General features: G+C 38.7%; 1 protein-coding gene across 1 annotated transcript in view; it reads left to right on the forward strand.

Annotated features, from left to right (window-relative positions):
- SNTG1 (syntrophin gamma 1) overlaps positions 1 to 13,638 on the forward strand; it is a 747,297-nt gene that overhangs the window by 425,438 nt on the left and 308,221 nt on the right. The gene's annotated exons all lie outside the window — the stretch shown is intronic.

A 13,638-nucleotide genomic window follows, 5' to 3' on the forward strand; every position in this document is an offset into this window, starting at 1 on the left:
GGATTGGGATTACATTGAATATATAGATTGCTTTGGGTAGAACTGACATTTTCACAATGTTCAATCTTCCTATCCATGAGCATGGATGTTCTTCCATTTATGTAGATCTCTTATGATTTCTTGAAGTAGTTTTTTATAGTTTTCTTTGTATAGGTCTTTTGTGTCCCTGGTAAGATTTATTTTAAGTATTAAAATTTTGGTAGCTATTGTAAATGGTATTGAATTCCTTATTCTTTCTTCATCAATCTCTTTGCTGATGTAGAAGAATCCCACTGATTTTTGGATAGTGATCTTATATCCTGATGCTAAATCTCTCAATTAGTTCCAGTAGATTTTTGACTGAGTCTCTTGGACTTTCTAGGTATAGGATCATATCATCACCAAATAGGGATAGTATGACTTCTTCCTTACCAATTTGGATGCCTTTGATTTCTCTTTCTTGCCTTATGGCGCTGGCTAGGACTTCCAGTACAAGTTGAATAGAAGTGGTGATAGAGGGCATCCTTGTCCGCTTCCTGTTCTCAAGAAGAATGATTTCAGTCTTTCTCAATTGAGAATAACGTTGGCTGTTGTTTTTGCATAGATGGATTTTATTATGTTGAGGAATGTCCCTTCTATTCCTGTTTTTCCGAGAGTTATGATCAGGAATGAGTGTTGGATTTTATCAAATGCCTTGTCTGCATCAATTGATATGATCTTCTGGCTTTTCTCCTTTGTTTTATTTATGTGGTGGATGACATTGATTGTTTTTCTAATGTTGAACCATCCTTGCGTACATGATATGAACTGCACTTGGTCATAATGAATGATCTTCTTGGTATGATTTTGGAGTTAATTGGCTAGGATTTCGTTGAAGATTTTTGCATCTATATTCATGAGGATATTGGTCTATAGTTTTCCTTTGGAGTGATGTCTTTGCCTGTTTTTTGTATCAAGGTTATGCTTGCTTCATAAAATGAGTTAGGGAGGATTACATTCTTCTCTATGCTTTGGAAGACATTCAATAGAATTGATATCAGGTCTTCTCTGAATGTTTTGTGGAATTCTCCAGTGATACCGTCTGGGCCAGGACTTTTTTTCATTGTTAATTTTTTGATGACCTGTACAATTTCTTCTTTTGTGATGGAGCTGTTCAACTTTTCCACATCAGTCTGTGTTAATTTAGGTAAATAGTGTGTTTCTAGAAATCTGTCCATTTCTTCCAGATTTTCAAATTTGTTGCAGTACAGTTCTTCATAATATCCTGATATTATCCTTTTATTTCAATTGGATCTGTTGTGATGTCACCCATTTCATTTCTTACTCATGCTATTTGTATTCTCTCCTTCTTTTCCTTTGTTAAATTTGGCAGTGGTTTATCAATTTTATTGATATTTTCAAAAAACCAACTTCTGGTCCTGTTGATTTTTTCTATTGCCCTTCTATTTTCTGTTTCATTGATTTCTGCTCAAATCTTGATTATTTCCTTTCTTCAGGTCACTGTTGGCTTTTCTTGCTGTTCTTTTTCTAATTGTTGGAGATGTTGGTTTAAAGTGTTAATTTTGGCTCTTTTTTTCTTTTTTAATGTGTGCATGTATTGCTATAAATTGGCCTCTCATCACTGCTTTTGCTGTGTCCCAATGATTTTGGTATGTTGTGTTTTCATTCTCGTTTGATTCAAGAAATTTTTGAATTTCAATTTTTATTTCTTCTCTTACCCAGTCTTTCTCAAGAAGGGTATTGTTAAGTTTGCATGTGTTTACTCTTTTTCTTTTGATTTTCCTATTGTTGATTTCTAATTTGATAGCATTATGGTCTGAGAAGATGCTTTGCAGTATTTCAATGTTTTTTTAATTTATTAAGGCTTGCTTTGTGGCCTAACATATGGTATATCATGGAAAAAGTTCCATGTGCACTGGAGAAGAATGTATATTGTGCTGCTGTTGGGTGAAGTGCTCTGTACTTGTCTATAAGGCCCTATTGGTGGGGTGTATTATTTAGCTCTTCTGCATCTTTGTTGAGTTTCTTTCCAGTAGTCCTATCTTTCAAAAAGAGTGGTGTAATAAAATCTCCGACTATGACTGTGGTGTCATCTGTTTGGCTTTTCAGCTCTTTTAAAGTCTGATTGATGTATTTTTGGGTTCTTTCATTGGGTATATAGATATTTATTATGATTTTATCTTCATGTTCCATTGATCCTTTAGTCATTATATAATATCCTTCTTTGTCTCGTATGGTGGTTTTTGTTTTAAAGTCAGTTTGATCAGAAATTAATATTGCCACTCCTGTTCTCTAACAGTTTGCATTTGCTTAGTACATCTTTTTCCAGCCTTTGATTTTTAGTCTATTATTGTCTTTATTTCTAAGGTGTGTCTCTTGTAGACAGCATATTGATGGGTTTTGTTTTCTTATCCAATCTGCAACTCTCCATTTCTTGAGTGGTGCATTTAATCCATCGACATTCAGTGTAATTATTGACAAGTATGAATTGGTTGCTGTCATTTTGGTATATGTTTTTTCATGGTGTCCCTGGTTTCTTTGTTCCATATTATTTTCTGTGCTGAGCTCAATATGTTTATGAATCCTGTTATCATTTCCTTTGTTGCTGTTGTGTTAGAATTTGCTGAGTATTTGTGCTTGTCCTCTTTTTTTTATTGTGATATGAAGGTTTATTATTTTTCTTTGAGGTTACCCTATGATTTATAATTTTCTCCCTGAGTTTAGAACAGTCCATTCTGTCTTTCAACTCTCTTGACTTCTTCACCAATTAGAAGTTCCATAACTACACAGTCTTTTCCCTCTTTTTCTTTGTAGTTATCCTCATTTGCCAATTGATGTCTCTGGTTCCCTGTTTACAATTTTTTAAGCTTATTTTACTTTGGATATGTCCATAGATGTGGTTTCTGGTTTATATCATCTTGTGTATTAATAGTCGGTTGTTATTTGCTATTTTTGGTTCTCTGTTCAAAGGACTACCTTTAGCATCTCTTAGAAAGTTGTTTTGGTTTAAACAAATTCCCTTAGTCTCTGCTTATCTGGAAATCTCCTAATTTCACCATCTTATTTGAGTGACAATTTTGCTGGGTATATAATTCTTTGTGGAAAATTTTTCCATTTCAGGGTTTTATATATACCATCCCATTGCCTTCTCACTTGCCTGGTTTATGTTGAGAAATCAGAGCTTATTCTTACTGGTTGTCCTTTGTAGGTAACTTTTGGTTTTTCCCATGCTGCTTTCAGGATTCTGTCTTTGTCTTTGGTTTTGGTGAGTTTGATGATGATATGTGTCAGTGATTTTCTTTTGGGGTCTATCCTGTTTGGGGTTCTTTGGACTTCCTGAATGGATATGTTCTCCTCTTTCATCATATCAGGGAAGTTCTCCTCCAGCAAATCTTAGACAATTTTCTCAGTAGTTTTATTTTTTTTCTTCCTGTTCTGGGATGCCAATGACACATAGATTATTTCTTTTGATGGTATCCCACATGAACCTTAGGCTTTCTTCATTTTGTTTTGATTTTTTTTTTTTTTTCTGATTTATCCCTTTCCAAAGAAGTAGGAAACCCAAGGGGGGGTTGCTATGAGTCAGGTCCGACTTGATGGCACATAACAAATCCCTTTCCAAAGAAGTATTCAGGTATTTTTCTTCAATCTCATCAATTCTGTCTTCCATCGCATCAATTCTACTCCTTTGCCCTTCAATGTGTTATCTATTTCTGACAATTTTGTATTAATCTTCTGGATTTCTATCTGTAGATTTAGAATCATTTCTAATTTTTCATTTTTTTTGTCATTTTTTTCTTGTATTTTCTTCCAAAATTCTTCTAGGTTTTTTTTCTGTGTTTTCTTTGATCTGTCTCTCAGTCCTTTGAAGATACCTAAATATAATTCTTTTGAATTCCTTATCAGAGAGTTCCAATACTGATTCTTCCTCAGGGCTGTGTTCTGGGTCTGTATCCAGCTTCCTTGTTTCTACCACTTTATCTTGCTTCTTTGTGTGGACTGTGATGGTCTGTTGTTTCCGAGGCATCGTGGTGTCGTATTTAGATCTCTGTTAACTGTTTGTGAAGAGCAGCCCAGAATTATTCAGGCTCTTCTTGGGGTTTTAATATCATTGGCCCATTGGTGGAAAAGGATGTGCTGGCTCTTGCTCAGTAAGTGAAGTTGCAGGAGGTGTGGGTATACTTATATCTTATGGGGACTGATGCTGTCTCTCACTCAGTTAGAAAAAAATTACAATTGAATATCCATCAAAAAATTAAAGCACATGGACAAAAAATACACCATGAAATCACACAGGAACAGTAACGCAAAAAAAAGAAAAAGGGAAGAAAAGAAGAAAACAGGAAAACCTGCAATATCTGGGGATAGGGTACTAAGAGAAAAAAGGTAGAAAAGGAGAATAATGAAGAAAACATGGGAAAAATGCAACAACAACAAAACCCCACAAAGAATGGGGTTAACCATGAGAAAAATAAAGGGAAAAAATGAGTATTATTGAGTATATTATATATATATATATATATATATATATATATATATATATATATATATATATCAGGAACTGGGAAAAGAAAGAAAAAAAAAAAAAGGTGAAAACTAGGACCTTTTCAGTCATGCAGTTCCAAAGCATTCAGGGGTTACTGGAAAGCAGAAACTCCTCTTAAGCACCTGGAATCTGGTAGAGCGCTGACTCTTGAGGTTGTCTCTAGCTGCTGGTTATGTGTTGATTTATTTTGTCTTGGTTTTATGGCTTAATATTTTGAAAGGGTGAATGAAGCTAGTGTATTTTATTTTATTATTGATTCAGGTATGTTGGGTCGCTCTGTTGTTTTCTTTGTGATGGTGGAATCACTGTGTGGAATGTGGTTATGTGTTTCTGTTTGTTGTAAGGAGGGTTTAGAGTTCAAAGTGGGAGGTTTTATGGTAATTGGCTGAATATGGTTTCTTCTATTGAATGAGTGAAGTTATTGGTGGAGAAAGGTGACAGCAAAAGAAGGAAAGCTTGGTGTTGGTAGGGTCAATTTCTAAGGCTTTGCACAGGCTATTATTAATGATGTGGTTATTTATAAGACCACGGCTCAATCTCAGGAAAGATTCCTATTGTTGGGGATTCACAACTTTCCACCTGGTTCCGGCACGGCACACTCAAAGACCCTGCTTCTGAGGCCTCTGAGTGCCAATGACCCAATCCAAGGCAAAAGAGCCTATCCAAGTCAAATTCCTGGAACCGCTCTCAGCCGTGGCTTTTTCTATCTCCCCGCCCCATTCTGCCCATGGATCTGGTGCAATCCCACCAGACTGCTAATGGCTCTGGAATTTGTGATACTGCCCACCTGTGGTGCCAAAGATGCACATGATTTCAGCTGTGCTGGAGTCGGGGGAATACCTGCTAGTAAACTATGTTCCCGATATCCATGACCAGATAAACACAATATCTCCCAGGCTGACCCAAACCCAATTAGTGACCCACTGAGAGGGGAGGGAGCTCGCCCTCCTGGCACAACAGTGAGTTCTCCGTTTGAGTTTCAGTGGTAGAGTATGTGCCCGCCTGCACCCGGGAGACCCAAATTACTGACAAAATCAGTTGCTAGAGGCAGGTCCCTGGGGCTGGCCTCTGGGTTGTTGGGATGGTCACTGGTATATTGATACAAGATGTCTTCTTTCTTGAATCATGGATTTCAGGTGGCTGCCCTCGCTTGCCAGTCAATGACTTCTCCAGGGAGGTTTCCAATGGCCCCTCGGCTGCCCATCCATCCTCTGCAAGCTAGCTCTTTCTTAGATAATCTCCCTGTGTCTTTTCTCTAATTCTGCTCTTCTGTGTCTTGTGCATTCTGATTCAGTGAGCTGTTCAGAGCATCAAAATCACTAGTTCAAACTGCTGTACATAGTTTTTCAAGCATTTAGATGGTAGAAGGATATATCATGGTACTTACTGATGAGACTCCATTTTGAATCCAGCCTCAACATTCTTGAAAATTTCTGTTACTGATACTTTATGTAAGCCAGATTTGACAGTAGAAACTGCCCTCATTGCACTAATATCTAACAAGATGTTTACTTGTGTTTAATTGCTTATACAAAAGCATTTGATTTTGTGGGTCATGACATATTATGGATAACAATGAGAAGAATGGGAATTCCAGAACACTTATTCGTACTCATGAAAAATCTGTACATAGACCAGGAGGCTGTCATCCAAAGAGAACAAGGGTATACTGCATGGTTTAAAATCAGGAAGGGATAGCATCATGGTTGTATCCTATCACCACACGTATTCAATCTGTATGCTGAGTAAATAATCTCAGAAGCTGGGCTATATGAAGAAGAATTCAACATCAGGATTGGATTAAGACTCATAAACAACCTGAAATATGCAGAATGACAGATCTTTACTTGCTGAAAGTGAGGATAACTTGAAGCATTTACTGATGAAGATTAACAAACTAGTCTTTAGTATGGATTATACCTCAACATAAAGGAAACAAAAATCCTCACAACTGGACCAATAAGCAACAACAGGATAAAGGAAAAAAGTTTGATGTCAAAGATTTCATATTACTTGGTTCCACAATCAACATCAGTGGAAGCATCAGTCAAGACATCAGATGACCTGTTTTACTGGGAAAATCTGCTCCAAAAGAACTCTTTAAAGTGATGAAGAGCAAAGATCTCTCTTTGAAGACTCAGATACACCTAACCCAAGCCATGGTATTTTCAATAGCCTCATATACATGTAAGGCAGACTGAAAAAGAGTTGATGCATTTGACTTGTGGTGTTGGCAAAGAATACTGAAAGTACTACAAACTGCCAGAAGAACTGACAAATCAGTTCTGGAAGAAGGGCAGCCACAAGGCTCCTTGGACATGAGAATGACCAGACTTCATCTCATCTACTTTGGTTAGGTTGTCAGAAGGGATCATTCTCTAAAGAAGGATATCATGCTTGGCAAAGTGGAGCATCAGCACAAAAGGGGAAGCCCTCAATGAAATGAATTGTCACAGTGACTGCAACAATGAACTCAGGTATAGCAAGGATTGTGAGACTGGCACAAGACTGGGCAACATTTTGTTCTGTTGTACATAGGGTTGCTATAAGTCAGAGCCAACTCAATGGCATCTAACAACAACAACTGCAATGGGGCTAATTGGATCCTGTTGTGATAGGGACCAAGTGGCTGCACTTAATCAACAAAGACAAGGCGAACATGGTTATTGTAAGGGACAGCAGAATCAAAGAAGTAATCATAATTTTCTGACTCTTCTGAGCTTAATTGCCTTGAAACCTTAGGCATAGTGTCCCTAGGAGCAAAAGAGATAGAAAATCCATTAAATATTTATTTGATCTGTACCAGCTAAAGAATTCAAGGTCAAATGAACAGCAGTCTAATTTGAATTGCTAGAATAGAGTCATGGCCCCTCAATCAATTCTGAGTCTTGAGCCAGTTCACAAAACCACATATCCTTGAGTGAAATGGATGCTGGGACCCTATGAGGAAGGACCCCAGTACACTGTTTTTTTTTTTTTTTTTAACAAGAGTGACTATTCATTGGGGAAAAGGAAAGAACCAGATTTTGGGGTTACTCGGGAGCTCTGGTAGCATAGTGCCTAAGGCACTTGACTACTAACCAGAAGGCTGGTGGTTCAAACCCACCAGCCACTCCTTGGAAGGAAGATGGGGCGATCTACTTCCATAGAGATACTGCCTTGGAAACCCAAGGAGGGGTCACCATGAGTCAGGTCGGACTCAACGACATGTAACAACAACAACAGATATTGGATGTAAAATGACACTAATTCAGGAGACCAAAATGTCACTGTGGCCCACCACTTGGAGTGGGACTTAATGGAGGTCAAGTTGGAGTCTTATCTCAGGTCCATATCACAGTGGGTTCAATGGGTCCCAAAACCCATCCTGTTGTGATTTCTCCAGTTCCAGAATGCATATTAAGAAAAAAAATATATATATACTCAGAAACTGGCAGAATCCTCACATAGAATCCCTGACATGTGAAATAAGGACTAATATAGTAGGAAAAGCCAAGTGGAAACCATTAGAACTACCCTTACCTAGGAAAATAGTACACCAAAAGCAATAGCACATATCTGAAGGAACTGCAGAGATTAGGAGTTCTGGTGGCAGTGCCTATCACATTTGACTACTGACCAGAAGGCTGGCTATTCATATCCACCAGCCACTCCTCAGAAGGAAGACTAGGCAATCTACTTCCATAGAGATACAGCCTCAGAAACAAACCCAAGAAGGCGTTGCAGTGCCATCATAAAGCACTGGGAAATGCAGGGGTGGTGATTCTGACCACATCCCCATTTAATTCACCCATTTTGCCTACGGGTGAAAAAAAAAAAATGGATCCTGGAGTCTGACAGTATTTTATCATCAACTTAAGCAGGTCGAGACTCCAATTACAGTTGCTATTCCAGATGGGTTTCACTGATTGAGCAAATTGATACATCTCCTTGTACCTAGTATTCAGCTATTGATCTGGCCAATGCTTTTTTCCTAATTCTGGTTTCCAAGGATCATCAGAAACAGTTTGTCTTCACCTGGCAAACACAACAATATACATCAGGGGTATATAACTTCTCCAACACTATGTCATAATTTAGTCTGCAGGGACCATGATCATCTTTTCCTTCCACAAAACTTCACACTACTTCATTACATTTAGGATATTATTCTGATTTGACCTAATAAGGAAGAAATATCAATTACTCTAGACTTATTTGTGAGACAAAGGTGTGCTAGAGAGTGGGAAATTAACCTGACAAGAATTCAGGCATCTTCCACTTCAGTGAAATTTGTAGGGGTCCAGTGATGTGAGATATGTTGAGATATTCCTACTAAAGTGAAGTATAAGTTCTTGCAGCTGGTCCCTCCCATAACTAAAAAGGAGACACAATTCCTGGTTAGCCTCTGTGGATTTTGGAGGAAACACATTCCTCATTTGTGTGTGCTACTTTAGCCTATTTATCAAATGACTCGGAAAACTGCTCATTTTGAGTGGACCCCAGAAGAGGAGAAAGTTCTGCAACAGGTTCAAGTTGCCATGCAAGATGCTCTGTCACTCAGACAATATGATCCAATGGATATAATGATGCTTGATGTGTTAGTGGCAGACAGAGATGATCTTTGAGTCTAATAGGCTCCTTGTGGTGAATTGAAGAAGCTCTGGTGGTACAATGCCTAAGCCATTTGACTGCTAACCAAAGTGTTGACAGTTCAAACCCTCCAGCCATTCCACAGAAGGAAGATGGGGCAATCCACTTCTGTTAAAGATTTGTTAATTGTTGTTGTTAGGTGCCCTCGAGTTGCATCTGCCTCATAGTGACCCTATGTACAACAGAACAAAACACTAACTGGTTTTGCACCAGCCTTACAATCCTTGTCATATCTGAGCCCATCGTGGCAGCCACTGTCTCAATCCATCTCATTGAGGGCCTTCACATTTTTCATTGATTCTCCACTTTACCAAGCATGATATCCTTCTCCGTAATGATTTACCACCTTACAAACTCACAGGGGTTTGCTATGAGTTGTAATCAACTTGATAGAAATGGGCTTAGTTTTAGTTTTATTGGTCAATCACAGCATAGTCCCTAAGGATTTTAGAATAATGCCTTGCCATCCTCTGCAGATAACTACTGTCCTTTGAAGGAAAAGCTTTTGGCTTGTGATTGTGCCTGTAGAGCCTGAATGCCAAAACATGGGCCATTAAGTCACTTAGTGGCCTGAGCTGCCTACAATGAACTGGGTATTGTCTGACCCACAGATTCATAAAGTAGGACATGCACAGCAGCACTCCATCATTAAATGGAAGTGATATATAAGAGATCAGGCTCTAGCAGGACCTGAAAGCAAAGTTGCGTGAGGAAGTAGCCCAAATGCCTATGGTCTCCACTCCAACCACAGTACCTTCCCTCTCCCAGTCTTCATTTATGACTTCATAGGTAGTTCATCCTGATCATTTGACAGAGGAAGAGAAAACTTGTGTTTGGCTTATAGATGGCTTTATGCAATATGTAGACACCACTTGAAAGTGGAGAGTAGCAACACTATAGCTCCTTTCTGGGACCTCCTTAAATTATAGTACTGAAGAGAAATCCTTCCAGTGGAAATAACATTGAGCTGTACATCTAGTTTTGCACTTTGCTTGGAAGGAGAAATGGCTAGATGTGCAACTGTACAATGATTATTAGCTAGATGGTCAGGGACTTGGAAGGAACATGATTGGAAAATTGGTGACAAAGACATGGGGAAGAAATATGTGGATAGACCTTTATGAATGGGCCAAAAAGTGAAGACATTTGTGTGTCATGTGAATGTTCACTAAAAGGTGGTCTTGGCAGAGGATGGTTTTAACAGTCAAGTAAATAGGATGATGTTCTGTGGAAACCAATTTCATCTTTCCCTGGCTGCTCCTGTCATCAACTAATTGGCTCATAACCAAAGTGGTCATGGTGGCAGTGATGGAAGTTATGTGTGAGCTCAGCAGCATGAACTTCCACTCATCAAGGCTGACTTAGCTACAGCCAATCTGCCAGCAGTGAAGACCAACACTGAGTCAAGGTGATCATGTATCAATCTGGTGGCAAGGTGACTAAATTGGACTACTTCCATCATTGAAAGGGCAGCATTTTGTTCTTACTGGAAAAGACACTTACTCTAGATATGGATTTGTCTTCCCTGAACACAATGCTTCTGACAAAACCATAATCTATGGACTTCCATAATGCCTTATCTGCTGTCATGGTATCCATGTAGCATCCCCTCAGATAAAGGGAGTAAATTCACAGCAAATGACATATAGCAATAAGTCTATGCTCATGGAATTGACTGGTGTGACCATGTTCCCCATCATCCTGAAGCAGCTTGCTTGATAGAACAACACAATGACCTTATAAAAACACAAGTATGATGCCAGCTTATTGGCAATATCTTGCAGGGTTGGGACAAAGTTCTTCAGGTTTTTGTATATGCTCTAAACCAGCATCCAATATATGGAGCTGTTTCCTCAATAGCCCTGATTCACTGCTACAGGAAACAAGGAGGCATCACTCTCTATTACCCCTAGTGACTGACTCAATTTTTTTTTTTTTTTTTTTTTTTTTGCTTCTTGTCCCTGCAACTCTATGCTCTTCAGGTCTTGAAGTCTTAGTCCTGAAGAGAGGACTATGCCCACTTGAAAACACAACACTGCTTCCATTGAACTGGAAATGCCACTTGGCCATTTTGAACTTCTCATGCCCCTGGATCAACAGGCAAAGAAGGAGTTATCGTATTATCTGTTGAGATTGATCATGATCACCAAGAGGAAATCAGATCGATATTAAACCCATTGCTGTTGAGTTCTTCCCAAGTCACAGCAAGCCCTCCTTGGATTTCTGAAGCAATATCTCTATGGAAGTAGATTGCCCAGTCTTCCTTCCAAGGAGTGGCTAGTGAGTTTGAACCTCCAGCCTTCTGGGTAGCAGTATTACATAATAGAACCACAGAATATGTCTGGAATACAGAAAAAAACCTTTAGGATGTCTCTAAGTACTTCCATGCCCTGTGATTAAAGTCAATGGAAAACTATACCAATTCAATTCTGATATCATTAGTAATGGACAGACACTTCAGAAATGAAGGTTTGGATTCACCCACTAGGCAAAGAACCATGACTAGCTGAGGTGGTTGGTGACTATACAAAGGGAATATGGAATGGGTAGTGGAAGAAGGTAGTCCTAATACCAGCTATCATCATGTGACCAGTTATAGAAAAGGGGATTGTGATTGTTCTGATATTCTTCCTTATATGTGTGCATCATAATTTTTTTTCTTCAATTATAAAATATAACATGTAAACAGGGTTAATGCATTTTTGGTTGTACATGTGTTAGTTATATTGTGTCAGATGCAAGTATGACTTTATAATTATCTTTATTTAGAGGCTATTTGTGGTTTAAGGAGATATGTACAAGTGCCAAGTTGACAAGGGGTGGACACTGTTAGGGATATGTGTCAACTTGGTGGGTAGTGATTCTAAGTGGTTTATGAATTATGATGTTGTCATCTTTCATGATGAGATCTGATATAATGTAATCACCTCCATGATGAGATGTGCTATGAACAGTGATTCGGTTGAAAGAAACTTTTCTCAGGGGTGTGGTGTGCTTCCAACATATACATTGATGTCCTCACAAAGATTTTGGCTTTTTGTTGGATCTGGATTCTGCAACTGGCTCATGATCATCACCAGTTCCTGAACTTGAATGAGGATCCTGATGTATCCTTCCAATCTTGGCATTGTTGCTGCCTTCACAGCCTGTGAAACAACCATCTGCCATTTTCCCTGTTAATCATGGATTCATCAGCCTCTGGAGCCAGCAGCTTGCCTATCTTGAGATCACTATCCCCTTGCAGCTGCATGAGTCAAGAGAAGCCTCCACATTAACATTTGGTCCATTGACTTAGACATTGTCAGTCTCTACAACTGTACAAGCCGTTTCCTTAAGATAAATCTCTCTCTCTCTCTCTCTCTCTCTCTCTCTCTGTGTGTATATATATATATAAGCTTCATTGGTTTTGCTTCTCTAGGGAACCCAGCAGCCTAAGGCTTTATCTGTGTATCTGTCTTAGAATCAGGTTTCATCTTCAGACTTCAGCTTTTAGGGATTAATTTTTCCACGCTTGTGGATCTGTGAAATTAAGAGACAAGTTATCTATCACACAAGATGGAAAATTCATATGGAAACAGTAATAGACATTCTAGCTCAAAATGGAGGATGGAGGAGGCAAATGTAGAGTCAAGAATAGTTACTAGTAAAAAGGTAACAAAAATAATGACTCGCAAGATGTTCAAGGCCTAATTCTTTGAGCCTACAAATACGCTACCTTACATTGAAAGGGGAATTTTCCCAAGGGATTATGTTTGAGGACATTAATACATTAAGGATTCTTTAGGCAAGTTAAACCTAATAAGAGTCCTCAAAAGCTGAGAACTTTCCTGACTAAGATGATAGAGAATAACTCTGACCACATGGAGGCTGGTCAGAGAGATGCTACACTGCTGGTTTTGAAGATGGAAGAAAAGGCCATAAGCCAAGGAATATGGGCTGCTCTTAAAGTTTGTAAAGGCAAGGACATGGATTAGCCTGTAGGACTTACAGGGAGCTCCGTTGGTGTAGTACCTAAGGCATTTGACTGCCAGCCAGAAGGCTGGCGGTTCAAACCCACCAGCAACTCCTCGGAAGGAAGATTGGGCAATCTATTTCCATATAGATACCACCTCAGAAACCCAGGGAGGGGTCACAATGAATCAAGACCAACTTAATGACAGTGAGTTTTTTTCTTTTTTTTTTTTTATAGCACTTACAGAAAGGAATGAAAACTTGCTGACATTTTAAACTTCTGGCATAGAATACTATAGTATAATAAATGTGAGCTGTTTTAAGCCACTATATTGGTGATAATATTTTACAGAAGCCATAGGAAAATAACAGATTTTAGTACGTGAAAGTGTGATGTCATTATAAAGTACCATATCTATAATTACTTATAAATTAGCATATGTTGTTGTTGTTGTTATGTGCCGTCGAGTCAGCCCTGACTCACAGCGACCCCTCCTTGGGTTTCCGAGGCAGTATCACTATGGAAGTAG

This window comes from Orycteropus afer, unplaced genomic scaffold, assembly GCF_000298275.1.
Source record: "Orycteropus afer afer isolate SDZICR_OR568_19922 unplaced genomic scaffold, OryAfe1.0 scaffold00333, whole genome shotgun sequence".
In the NCBI taxonomy this organism is placed as follows: domain Eukaryota; kingdom Metazoa; phylum Chordata; class Mammalia; order Tubulidentata; family Orycteropodidae; genus Orycteropus; species Orycteropus afer.